The 12,471-nt window shown below is 33.9% G+C and overlaps 1 pseudogene; it reads left to right on the top strand.

The window, feature by feature from the left end:
* The window catches only part of LOC123800980 (small ribosomal subunit protein eS6 pseudogene), a 41,194-nt pseudogene extending 30,086 nt beyond the window's left edge, over positions 1–11,108 (top strand).
* The last annotated feature ends 1,363 nt before the right edge of the window (positions 11,109–12,471 follow it).

Raw genomic sequence — 12,471 nt, 5'->3', positions numbered from 1 at the left:
TTGAAAAAAAAAATCACATAAAGTACAAAAAGTTGTGGCCCTGGGGCATATCTGGTCAAGCCTTGAGAGACCACTAAGGATGTGGTCCTATCTCTCAATGATTCCATTTGCCATTCTCCAAAGTTGTAGCCTGCTTTATTTTATAAGAATGCTGTGCCCTCCTCCATATTTGGTGATGAAACATCTTGAGAAACTGCAGAGGGGGCTGTTGCTTGTCCAGTTATTTATTTCTGCTGTGAACTGGATTATAACAAAATTTTCTATGGGAAAATAGAGGGTAGCCACAATTAAATGTTTTGAATTTTGTAAAACTTTCTAATTTTTTCATAAGTTTACATCCATAATTCCCGATTCACCTCTGACTTTGTTAAAGAAAACAACACTGGTATTCTCTTTTATTTTTCTCTTCAAAGAAATTATCAATTTCTGAGTATAATTTTGTTTTGCACTCTAACCACTTACTGAAAAGTAATCAAAATATTAATTCCTTTGTCCATGTGTTGTGAATTTCCAAATTAAAAGATGGTAGGCAAAAATATGGTATACTAGTAAGTCTCCACTTAGTTCAAGGAACAGTTCATGTTTTTAATAATCTCCATAATGCATGACAATCATTTAACAAATATATCCTTCCTTAATCAGTTATAAAATGTTTAACAAGCACTTAGTATATTCCAAATGCATATAGTATCCATCATGACAAATCAGGTATCTACTCTTACAGGGCACAGAAGTATTTCCATTAGATGTGTTTTATAACATGATTTCATTCACTGAATGAAATCAAGTGTGTTTTCATCAAATACAAATATTCTATTAAGAAAGAACTCCTATCAAGAAATTGACTTGCTTGATATTTAGTACAATCAGTTTACCTGTTAAGATTGGGCAACTAAAATGTAATTTGAATATTTGGGGAGAAAAACTGAAGACTCTCCATCAGTAATTTTTCCTATTCTCATGTTTGGCCATCTTTATGAAAATAAATCAAAATAAGTAGGTTAGACAATTAATTACAAAATGCACCCATCTGAAGACAATGAAAGAACCACTACTGTGTTTTCAGTACATATATATTACACAATTTTAGACATCACATTTTAAGCCTATCCTTGACAAATTCAAGTATTCCCAGAAAAATTGAAACCAGGATTTAAAGGTGATTGTATTTATGACTACATGAACTGTTTCTGTTAATTAATTTTGAACTCTTCAAGTTTTCTTGATAATGCATTAATATTGATAAGAAAGGACATTTATTCAATGAAGAAGCACATAAATAATTGTTTATTAATTTATAAATCACAAATAGCATCTTAAGCATCACAAAAGTTCTCAGTGTAATACACACATGTGTGTGGTTATGTGTGTGTAGAGAGAAAGAGAGCAAAAGGGAGGAGGAAAAAGAAGACAAGGAAGAGGAGGAAAAGAAGGGGGAGGAGAAGGAAGAGGCGGGAGAGACCTCGAATATAATGACTCTGTACTCAGTTTTCAGGTGTTTCTTTTTTTTCCTAAATTCTTTACTCAGCACCTATAAGATGTCTTTACTACGTGTTAGGCATTATTGCTAGTATTGTAATTTGTCCCTGTCCTAGGATAAAACAAACAAAATACATAAGTAATTTAAGGAGAGTTATACAGATCTTTTAAAAAATAGTTCAAAGTACGGGAAAACCACAAAGGAAGTTGAGAACCATTGAACTAGGAAGAGTGGGGGATCCTAGGCAAACAGATAGGTTATGAAACACTGGAAATAAAGCTGCCTTGCAGAAGCTATGACCTTTGGTTGTTGGATGAAGCCAGCTGATGGTATTCTCACAGGGAGTTGACTGAAGAAATAAACTGACCTCAAACCTCTCTTCCTATTGTCCACCACTGTCTGAACCCTAATCATCCAGAATCCCAAAGGCAAGGGATCCATTTATATATTCCAATCAAGTCAGCTGCCAAGGCATAGAGCATGGCAGTGAAGGACAAAGAGTGCCTCTGAAAAGGTAAACCCATGATACTCACCCTAAGGAAGAGACTATGTAAAAATATATTCTTTTTTCTTTTGTAAACCTAGTCAAAGTTAAGAGCCCTGTTTTTCAGTGTTCACAGTTATATCCACAAAACTTTTTGCACAGTAAATTTTAGAAACATAATACATATTTTTTAATGAATGTATGCATGAATAAGGGAGCAGTGGCAACTATTCTTAAATTATTTAAAACCAGAATATAGAGTACTCTTGTTCTACTTTGCTCCAGAGAATTAAAATTATGACGAAAGGATTATACATAGAAGGAGGCTAAACAAAAGAAATACATTTTTAAAAACTAGAAATTGTCTGTTAAATAATGAAATACCTTATTAGTGCTGAGCTTTCTGCCAATGAACTCATTCAAATAGTAATATGATATTTTAGAAAGGCCAGAGCAGAATGAGTCCAGGAACTGAACAGGCTCTTGGACCTGCTGCACACTAATATCTCTACCACTTCTAAGATCCTTCTATTATGGGGCCCACAGGAGACATTTATTTCTGTTTTAGTATCAAGAGAGCTGTGCCTCTCTTGAGGAACTGTTTGTTTTTAGCCCACAGGGACATTCTAAATCTCTATATGGATCTTGGCTTTGGCAGTTAGGAATTTTACAATTAAATTTGTGGTTCATTTTAGCAAATGTGTAGAATGTTTTATGACTGTTATATTTGCATATTAACACTTTCTTTGGCTTTTCTTATTTTTTTAATGCACCATATATCTAATCTATTTTTTAATCTTACTGATTATTTTCTAATTTATTTATATGCCTTTGGAGGGGAGCAGGTTATAAACAAAGTCTTCCATAATTCTGTTGTTTAAAAGTTCTAAATAACTCCAAATAGAAAAAAATGGGTAGCTGACAATTTATTTAAATTCTCTTCAGAAACATATGCAGCAGGGGCATTTTTGCATTGTAAATATTGCCCCATCCCTTCTCCATTTGGCTGATAGAGTTCAAAGTTGCAGGGGAGGTGCTGATAGACTTGCATCCTATAAAAACAGACTCCTAAAAGAGAAGAATTTTAAATTACTTCTCTCTTTAAGTTCAGATTATTAAAATATCTCTGATACTTGAGATAATCTTGCAGAGATTTGAGTATAGGAAAAATAACAATGAGTTCTTGGGAGTAATTAACTCAAGTGGAGAGAGGTCACGAGATGAAGGACCAGGTTCAATGCCAGGGCCTCTCCCATGGTGGTGCAAGAGTTGTGTTCACATTATGTAGATATGCACATAATGGAAGCTCTCTCTGGACTCAACAATTCTAGAACTAGAAAAAATCATTAATAGAAGACTGGGTGTAAGTATAAAAAATAAACACATAAGTAAACTAATTTAGGGATCAAATATAATATGGTATGTGTTAAGCACATTTGAGCATAAGATGAGCCGTCCCCTGCTTTCCCCTCACCCCATCCCCAAACACAAAGACAGATACCAGGGAATCTTCAACATTAGTACAGAAGAAAAAGGGTCACTGCCCTTTTTCAAAGAGAATCATATTTGGCAGCAACTGCTAGTTTCCAATTATCTCTCTGTTTGATGCTTGTAACTAGGATAGACCCTGGAAACAATGTTTGAAAGTAGTCATAATTCAAAGAAGTGTGTGTGTGTGTGTGTGTGTGTGTGTGTGATGCATATGCCTGAATTCCTAGCTGAAATAATAGGACATCCTAGGGATATTTATACTGATCAAGCTGAAGTTTAGTTTCAAGTAAGGGGAAAAAATCATTTCTATTAGCATTATTTGATTCTCACAAAAATCAAGTGAAATAAAAACAACAAAACACTTTTTATCTCACCAAAAAAACAGGCCGGTGGATTCATGTGACCTAAGGATGTTACAAGTATATTAATTCATTGCAAAGTTGGGATCAAACCTAGGGCTTGATCATAACAAAGTTTTCATGATAATAAATAATTAGGACTTCCAAGAATGACTTATTTCCCATCAATATAGGATGCTATAAGAGACATTTATATTACACTATATGTTAAGTACCTGGAATTTAAATAAAACTTTAGGGGCACCTGGGTGGCTCGGTCGGTTAAGCGGCTGCCTTTGGCTCAGGTCATGATCTCAGGGTCCTGGGATCGAGCCCCACATCAGGCTCCCTGCTCAGCAGGGAGTCTGCTTCTCCCTCTGCTTGCAGCTCCCCCTGCTTGTGCTCTCTGTCAAATAAATAAATAAAATCCTTAAAAAAAAAAAAAGAAAGTAAGAAGCCCATCATCTAGCACAATGTTGGTGGTAAATAAATGTGTGGAGTTCAACTGAATAGTGATAGCTTGTTATGACTGTATTGAATTGATAATATGTTATAATATATTGAGTTTACTACAATGTAATGTAAAGGAACCTCCGTTATAGTCCTCCTTTTCTTTAAACAATAATTTTTATTTAGGATTGTTGAAAGAATAAGGCAAAAAGTTAAACACACACACACACACACACACACACATGAGACAATTCACTCAGATATATTACTGGGGAAGAACTAATTGAAATCTTTTCTATTGCTAAATGTAATATTGGAAACACTACCTATTTTCAGATTCATTATTCCTGGGTATGGATATTTTCATAACTACAAAACAAGTTAGCCTAGGAAGCAATGGAGAGGGAAGGTAAGGGGTTGATTAATTAGGCGGAGCACACAGTCTAATTCTGTGCTAGTAACTAGGCAAGAAGCTTTAACGAAACAACTTTCATCTCTTAGCTATACACCTTTTTGTGGAGACCATATTAAATTGCATGTAACTAAATTTTAAGACTTGTGCCCCTTAGAGTTTTTCAAATGAGATAACAAAAATAATATATTTAAAAAGTTAAAAAACCCTCAAAACAATTTTCTAAAGCTAATCTGCAGAAATTTGCCAGAGTATCGTCTAAAAAATATTAGAAATATTCTATTTTTTAAACTTATGTTTTTACTTAATTTAAATATTAGGCATTGATATTCAAAACTAATTGGATTTTAAAATTTCAATTATATTTCAAATTAATAATTCATCATTAAATAAAATATTCTTTAACAGTTTCTCTCTTTTTGATATCAATTCTTAGGCAGCTCACTTACTAAGTCTCATCCAATGATTCTCACTTTGCATCAGTGATTTGGCATTGTTGTCCCTGTGGTAATTCATTTGAAGTCTCCAGTAATGAAAGAAGCAAACTGGGTTCAGCTACCTCATTTTCCATTGACGGAAATAGAACTTTTATAAAAGACTTTCAACACATGGCTTAAAGCAAAAATAGATTGCTGCGTTATCTTCATATAACTTGAAAAATTCTAAATATACAAATTCCCTTACTGAAAAAAATCTGTTTAAATAATATTTACCTCTAAGTATGTTTCTCAAGTACAAATTGATTAAAATTACAGTTATCTTTCCATTCCAGTTATATGTTTAAAAATTAGAGGAAAGGCCATGCCTTATATCAATCAAAGCATCTTTTAGGTCACAGCCTGTGGTTCTTGTTCCCAGTTTCTCGAATGCAGGAATAGAGTGCAGCAGTGCATTTAATTGGAATTTAGATATTCTAACATTCTTTCTTTGGAGTGGTTTGAATTCCTGACAAATGAATGTTCTTTTTTATTAAAGCAGTCATCAATATAGGAAGTGCCAGTTTAAAAAAAGATACAGAAAGTAAAGAAATGCAAATTACTAAGTGACCTAGTCACATTTGAAATGTTCATGCCTTTCAAAAAGTTAAGACCACTGGCTTTGTAAGAAGTACCATGTGTCAATGAGAAAATAGTTTAGCAAGGCTATATTAGGATATCCTTCAATTTCTCATTGAAGTAAACTCAAATATATATGTTTATTACAGCCTAAGAGTAGAAAAGTGTAAAGCTTTTAAAATATTGTCCAATATAAATATTAAAGATTAATTTATTAAATTGCTTGAGAGCAAAATCTTAATTTTCCCTTTCATTAAAGTAAAATCATTAAAATTCTATTAGGACCTTGTAGTGAAAACAAAAACATATTTCTTTTAGTCATGTGACACACATATACTCAAACATGCACTGTTATTTTTTTATATTTAGACTTATGTAAGACAGGATGGTCTGATATGTTTGGTAACTGGCATGAAAAATGTTGGAAGGATGGATCCAGAATAATGTTGGAAGGATGAGGCAGATAATGGAATGCTGTGCAAGCTAATCCCATAAATGTGGCCTAGAAAATAAGAACAATCTAAAGTTGTAATTTAGTCTATCATTAGCACTAGTCTAGAATCAGCAATCTTAAAATGTGATTATAATTACATGGATATTTTATAATAAGGAGAAATTCAGACAAAATTCCTAATCTGTTCCTAATATTCTAAATTCTTAGCAGTTTTCAATGAGATATGCTCATAGGCAATAGTATTTCCAATTAGTGAATTGGGATGGGATAAAGTTCTAGCTCCAAGTCACCCTCCACCATATATTTCTTAAGTTTCCTTACACTGTTCCACTCGTCAGGCAAGAGTAGAATACATGAGTAGGAAGGGCAGCAGAATGTTTACACCCTAGGCTTATAGCACAATATGGTTGGGTAAAAAAGAAGACATCAATCCAAGATAACATAAGCATACATAAATTCTCCGTGAGTCTTTTATGTTCAAGATCCAATGGGAACAAAAGACACTCAGAGAATGGTAGGAATGTGAATTTACCATATCAATAGTTAAAGAAGATAAATTATGATTATCTTAAAATACAGAAAACATAGTTAATTAAAGTATGCCAGATTAATTAAAGAAAATAAAACATACAACTAGTTAGTAAAAAAGACCTTAATTTGATGAAGTGTTAATATGGAAAGCATCATAATTTGTAACAGACTTAATATTTTTAAAGTTAAATGATATAAATACTACTATCATGACTTCTATTCAGTATTATGCTGAAAGGCCTAGCCAAAGCAAAACAACCAGTAGGACATTACTAATATACTATTAGTAACTTTAAAAAAATCTAACAAAAAATTGTAGGAGAAAAATATATGCATTTGCAATCACAACAGCAGCTATCAAGTTTCCAAGGATAATTTTATAAGACTTGTTCTAGAATATAATAAAGAAAAGCATGAATATATTACTGAAGGATACAGTGAGGTATATAAGAAGTTCATGGAAGGATGAGCTAACTATTATACAGAAAACAATTATCTGTATCACTTAAGATTAAATTTGATGGGATATGATATATATGTGTTCACAGTAACATAACAAAATCAGAGTTTATTTTACTCATTCAAAACTTTTGGACAGAGCCTGTATGGATTAGTAAAGCTGCTCCATGAAAAGATCAATGTCCCAGTTTCCTTCTATCTTTCTCTTGTATTAATCTTAGCATAAGCATATTTTGAAAATTAACAGAACCCTTTTGAGGGCTGGTTGTGAGTCTGACGATGTAGGTTAGAAATGTCAATAACTCCAAATAATTTCATAATCACTTTGGAGGACAGAGTTGCCATCAACTGAGATAGATAAGATGCTGGGTAGTGGCAAGCAAGGTAGGTCAGGAGTTCATTTTGATATTCTACTAAGCAAAATTCAAATAAGGAGATACACAGACCAGTCTGGGACTGTCTATACCAGAGATAAAATTTGGAGGTCATGATTATATAGATGTCATTTAAAGTCTGTACAGAAATTTATCTCCAAGGGAATACATGCAAATAGAGGGAAGGATTAAGAATGGAGCCCTGAACAGTCTAATAATAAAAGTTTACACAGAAGAGGAGAAACTAATACAAGTGTTTTAAAAGGAGTATCCACTGAGTTAAAAGGAAAATTAAGACAATAAAATGACCTGAAAAAGAAATTAAAAGAATAGATGGGGGCGGGGGGCGCCTGGATGGCTCAGTCGTTAGGCATCTGCCTTCGGCTCAGGTCATGATCCCAGGGTCCTGGAATCAAGGCCTGCATAGAGCTCCCACCTCAGTGGGAAGCCAGCTTCTCCCTCTCCCAGTCCCCCTGCTGATGTTCCCTCTCTTGCTGTGTCTCTCTCTGTCCAATAAATTATTTTAAAAAATCTTAAAAAAAAAAAAAGAATAGATTGAGGGACTATGTCAAATACTCCTGAGATATCATGCAAAAAGTGAAGATTAAGAATTGACTTTTGGGGGCGCCTGGGTGGCACAGCGGTTAAAGCGTCTGCCTTCGGCTCAGGGCGTGATCCCGGCGTTCCGGGTTCGAGCCCCACGTCAGGCTCCTCCTCTGTGAGCCTGCTTCTTCCTCTCCCACTCCCCCTGCTTGTGTTCCCTCTCTCGCTGGCTGTCTCTATCTCTGTCAAATAAATAAATAAATAAATCTTTAAAAAAAAAAAAAAAAGAATTGACTTTTGGTTTTAGTAGTATTAACTGGTATTTTGATAAATTACACAGTCTTTGTAATGTGGTGTAGCTAGAAAGATTGATTTTGAGTTAGGCAGGAAAGGAGAAAGAATTGATGCTTTTAAATATTACATAATTATTTTATTTTTTGAAGTGTGTTTTGCTCAAGGGGAATCAAATAATTACAGCTGTAGCTGGGGAAAAATATATATAGTTTTTAGTAAAAACTAAACTTACAATGTCGCAGAGAAAAAGAGTGTTGTTTCATGCATGTCCTTATGCAGATGAAAGGGGTTAGAATTTAGGGCACATATGGAAGGGTTTGATTTTGACTGGCGCATTAACAATTTTTAGGTTAACAGCTGTGAACATGTGTGTAGATGTAGTGGTATGAATCAGTGGATGGTTCCACTCTGGCTGTTGATGTTCATTCCAACATCAACTTCTCTCCTGCCTTCCTAGCAAAGAAAAAAAAATGAAGTAATGATGAGGAAGCAGTAGAACTCATATCAAGAAAACAAAATTATCCCAGATATTTTCAATGGAATTTCATTTACTAATTGCTGGCTACCATTTATCTGACACTGACAGATGTTTTGCTTTTTCTTCTTAGCTGAGTATATTATCGCACTAACAAAATGGGTTTTTAGCAAGGAATGAGAGAAGAATGGAATTTGTATAGGTAAGCATCAGTGTCTTTTTTTTAATATAATTTTTATTTTGAGCATCAGTGTCGTTTACACTCAATGCATAGTTCAACATAATCTTTCATAGAACCTGACAAGCTGGAATTAAATTCATATCAACAAGAAAATTGCCAAGAAAAAAAAATCAAGAAAGTTTGATAAAAGAAGAACAACAAAAAGGGTTTCCAATATCTGGATAGTAAAGCATCAGCAAGCAATAGCAATTAATTGAGAAGTGGTTCAGAAATGAACATTTTTATTAATGTGACAGAATAAAGTCCAGAAAGAGATTTAATTTATAATGTGACCAAGACAGCTGCAATATTCTTTTCAGCTTGACTAAACTTTAGGCAGATTTCTTCTTGACTCTGGTCTCCTGACTTCACTTTTCTCAGAATATTTACATTAGAAAACTTACAATTATAAATTCTTTCTCTGCTTCTTGAGATGTAAACAACTGCTAGTTGCTTTTTTTTCTTTTTTCAAATTTTATAACCAAGGAGTGCCTTTCTCAAGACCTGGGAGGTATCCCTCTGAAACGTAGTCATCAAGAAAGCTACAGTTCCTATCTCTCAGTCTCTGTGGGAGGATGAGAGCCTTATTTCAGTAAGCACCAATTAGCAAACATGTTATCCTAATTACATTGACCAATATTTCCCTTAATGTCCTCCAGTTCTTCTCCACTAGCTCACCTCAGTGCTGAAAAACTTCTGTCTGTTGTTTCAGTGGAGGTTGAATTCAATTTCTTTCCCTATTCCCTCACTCCCTTTTCCAAATAAAGCCTCCATCTTTAAGTCTCCCTTGCCTGTTTAACTTGTACAGTGTAATTTTTCTCTGACAAATGAAATTGTGTGCAATGGCATTATCAGCCTGTAGGGAAATGATTTTTATTCATAAAATTATATGAGAAGACTGGATATCTAATTGGGGGAAATGATCCTATTTCACATTGTTTGCAAAAATAAAATCAAATTAACAAAAAATAAACATTTGAAAAAATGTAAAGCTATAAAAAGATAGGATAATGTATACATTATTGTATTCATTAGAATACTTTTTGCATGTTTAATTTGTTGTGGGGTCTAGTAAAAATAGTAGAAATAGTAGTATGTCCAACAAATATAAAAGTTCTATACAGAATGTATCAAATATTTCTACAAAACAAAAAAAGGAAAAGAAAACATCCCCAAAGGAAGTAGCAAAATATGAATGAGTGGCTTTTAGAAAAGCATCTTGGTTTCAAAATATATTAAAAAAGAGCCCATGCATGTTTCTTTTTCATGGTGCCTTGGAGGCAGTAGGCTGCTTTTGGATGAAGCTGCATCTCTTTCCCAGCTACTGGCTGCCAGAAACTCACTGAAGTGGATGATGAACACAAAATTCGTCACTTTTATGAGAAGCATGTGGCCACAGAAGTTGCTGCTGATGCTGTGGGTGAAGAATGGAAGGTTATATGGTCCAAGTCATTGGTGTCAATGACAAACAAGGCTTCCCCATGAAGCAGGGTGTCTTGACCCATTGCCACGTCCACCTGCTTCTGAGTAAGGGGCATGCCTGCTACAGACGAAGGAGGACTGGAGAAAGAAAGCACAAATCTACTCGGAGTTTCATTGTGGATGCTATTCTCGGTGTTTTCAACTTGGTCATTGTAAAGAAAAGGGGAGAAGGATATTCCTGGATTCATTAACACTAGTGTGCCTCATCGCTTGGGGCCTCGGAGAGCTAGCAGAATCCACAAACTTCTCAGTCTATCTAAAGACGATATCTGTCAATATGTTGTGAGGAAGCCTCTAAATAAAGATGGTAAGAAACCAACAACCAAAGAGTCCAAGATTCAGCATCTTGTAACTTCACCTGTCCTCCAACAAAAACGACTGTGTGTTGCTCTGAAGAAACAGCGTACTAAGAAAAATAAGGAAGAAGCTGCAGAATATGCTAAATTTTTGGCCAAGAGAATGACGGACGCCAAAGTAAAACACCAGGGACAGATCACCAAGAGACAGAGGTTTTCCTCTCTGAGAGCTTCCACCTCTGAATCTGAGTCCAGTCAAAAATGAGATTTTCTAAGGATAACGAATAAATAAAACAGACAGAGGGGAAAAAAAAAAAGCCCATGCTACTTAATTGAAAAATACAAACATGTACAAAGCAAAGAAAAATTTACATCCTTCAAATTGTAATCATATCACATTCAAAAGTTTGGAAAACATTTAAATATTAATAATATCTGGTGTGAACAACAAAAATTGTCACAGTAACATGTGAGTGCAATTTATCCTCAACCATATAAAATCCTGTAAGACAACAATTCCACATCTTAGTATTTAACTTACATGAGTGAACCAAGTTAAGCATGTATGCATAAGAAAATACTGCAGTGTTGCTTGTCGCAGAGAAAAACAAAAAAAAAGAGAAGTTGGGGGGTTGAAAAAATAAACTGTATAATGGAATACAACACAGCAATGAGAAAATATACTAGAATATATGGGCTAAAAAGTATTTATTATAATGTTGCAAAACAACAAATAGGACAAATTAAATTCCAGACACATATTTAGAGTACAACACCATTATGAACATACATATGCACAAACACTAATATATATTTTCACAGAGCCTATAAAAATCGAGAAATTGGAAGAAAGAAAGAAATTGAAATAAAAAATGTAAAACTGATTTTTTGAGCCTGGGAACCTGTTCAAGGAGGGCATTAGTCTTATTTTCAGTGTTTAAATTTGCACAAGGACAATGTAGTCTGGTGTAACTTGGGAAGTAAAGTAACTGAACAAAATAGAAAATAATTTTCAAATGTGCCAGAAATAATACTAATGTTCCAATATATGATATCATGACTAAATTTCTGGCTTCTAAGTTGAGTACTAAAAAAATGTTTGAAGGTTCTCAGAGAAATGCACATTTTAAAATAAATTTCTATTCATATAAAATATTAAAGAACAGTTATAAAAGAGCATTGACAATAGAAATATTCATCTTAATGCTTCAAGGTATCTTGGTGTAGGTGTTCATTAACCCTTTGGCTTTGAAATTACTGATATTAATTCCTAACTTCACTCTACCATGCTATCAGTGTGATCAAGAGAAAGGTATTTACTACCCCCATGAGAAAACTGGGGAAATAAATCACTTTCACTGAACAAGGCTGTCACATAGTTTAAATGCTTTCAACTATATGAAAAGCTAAGAAAATGCCTGAGACATAGTAGCCATTCAACAAACATCAGCTGTTAGTATTTCCTAAAAAACGTGACATAGAAGAAAGAAGTGGCTATGTCCTGAAGATACACTCAAAAGCAAATTTATTTCAATAAAGTCATAGGGCTGCTATTTTTAGGTTTTATTTCAACAACAACAACAACAAAAAAACAGGCATGGTTTGAAAAAAATTATATATGTAATATTTGCTT

This window comes from Ursus americanus, chromosome 10 (assembly GCF_024610735.1).
Source record: "Ursus americanus isolate L20-20 chromosome 10, mUrsAme1.1.p, whole genome shotgun sequence".
Taxonomy (NCBI): domain Eukaryota; kingdom Metazoa; phylum Chordata; class Mammalia; order Carnivora; family Ursidae; genus Ursus; species Ursus americanus.
This window is presented reverse-complemented; position numbering and strand designations above follow the sequence as displayed.